Below are 1,545 nucleotides of genomic sequence, written 5' to 3'. Positions count from 1 at the left end.
CGTCCATTTCTATCCTGCACCGTTGCTACTGACGAGAAATTGTGTCTTTATGCTAAAACAAGGAAAAGGAAGATATGGTTGAACCCACACAAAGTAGCAACTCCATGTACAAAGACCTGCTCCCATTCACAAAAGATAATGTTATGCATCTGGTGGAACAGCAATGTGTGGTGTACTACGAATTGCTCCCCTGTGGTGTAATCATCTCTGCTGACATTTCCTGTCAACAACAGAGAGGTCTTGCAGATGCACTCAAAGAAAAACGGGCAGGAAGACTGCCTGATGAGATGCCACACTCCACTTTACCTCCCCTCCTCCCTACCCCTCTCCGCATTCTGCTAGACTGACAAAAAATACTACTCAAGAGTTGGTTGGGAAGTTGTTTCGAATGAAAAACAGCCCACAGTTGCACTAGTTATGTTTCTACTAAATCTTAACCATGGTTTCAACTATAATAATATAGCCTCCTTCAGCAGTGATAAGCTTTTAAAAATGAATAACGTCGTAGCCCAGAGGCTGCGTCACGATCAATAAAATAAAATAACTTCAACAGACATAAGCCTGTTCCAGTCTTGAGTAAAACTACATATGGCACTGTTTGTCCTCCACCACTACAGCTGTTATACTAGGCGCACGGTTATCAAATGTGCTACATCCCGCGCGCCATAGGTAGCGCTCCACGTATCCGGAGCCGTGACTTCTCAATCAAGTAGCTCCACAGTTTGCCTCACAAGGGCTGAGTGCACCCCGCTTGCCAACAGCGCCCGGCAGACCGGATGGTGACCCATCCAATTGCTAGCCCAGCCCGACAGCGCTTAACTTCGGTGATTTGACGGAAACTGGTGTTACCACTGCGGCAAGGCCGTTGGCAAAGGCCTATTACCATTGTGAAATATTTAATCATTTCAAGATAATCCCCCTTTATATCAATTTACAACATTTTTGACGATTATCGGCCGAATCTTTCGTCCATTCTCGTGTTTCCCGGCATACAGAAGACTCCGAAGCTAAATGGGCGCAGAAAAGTTCAGTATTAGTTTGTTACTTTAAATTCACTACTTAAGAAAGAAAATGAACAAGTTTTTCAAAGTTATATTCACCAGACGTTAGAAAATAAATAGAATTAACGGTAAACATGAGCTTTTATATATTACTTCATAATTTAAAAAAATAGTCTATGGGACTTGACTTCTAAGGTCATCAGTCTCCTAGGACTTATAACTACTTAAACCTAACTAACGTAAGGACATCCCACACATCCATGCCCGAGGCAGGATTCGAATCTGCAACCGTAGCGGACGCGCGGTTCCACACTGTAGCGCCTAGAACCCCTCGGTCACCCTGGCCGACCACTTCATATAAATACGAGTCTTTTACAACGAAAGTCATTTCCACGTTCTTGGTACGAAAATGTTACTGTGTTATAAAAATAAACGTTCTGAAAACACAACATTTTTCGTACGAACGATACTTGTTGAAATGGTCTATGTTTTCAGGACTGCTGTTATTAAGACGGTTATTAACTGTAGATTTTAGATCAGAATT

The 1,545-nt window shown here is 42.5% G+C and overlaps 1 pseudogene; it reads right to left on the bottom strand.

Moving 5' to 3' along the window:
• Nucleotides 1-752: 752 nt before the first annotated feature.
• LOC126288611 (5S ribosomal RNA) lies at nt 753-870 on the bottom strand (annotated as a pseudogene).
• Between the last annotated feature and the right edge of the window lie 675 nt (nt 871-1,545).

The sequence above is a fragment of the Schistocerca gregaria genome, chromosome 1 (genome assembly GCF_023897955.1).
Source record: "Schistocerca gregaria isolate iqSchGreg1 chromosome 1, iqSchGreg1.2, whole genome shotgun sequence".
In the NCBI taxonomy this organism is placed as follows: domain Eukaryota; kingdom Metazoa; phylum Arthropoda; class Insecta; order Orthoptera; family Acrididae; genus Schistocerca; species Schistocerca gregaria.
Note: the sequence above shows the minus strand (reverse complement) of the source record. Positions and strands in the feature narration are given on the sequence as shown.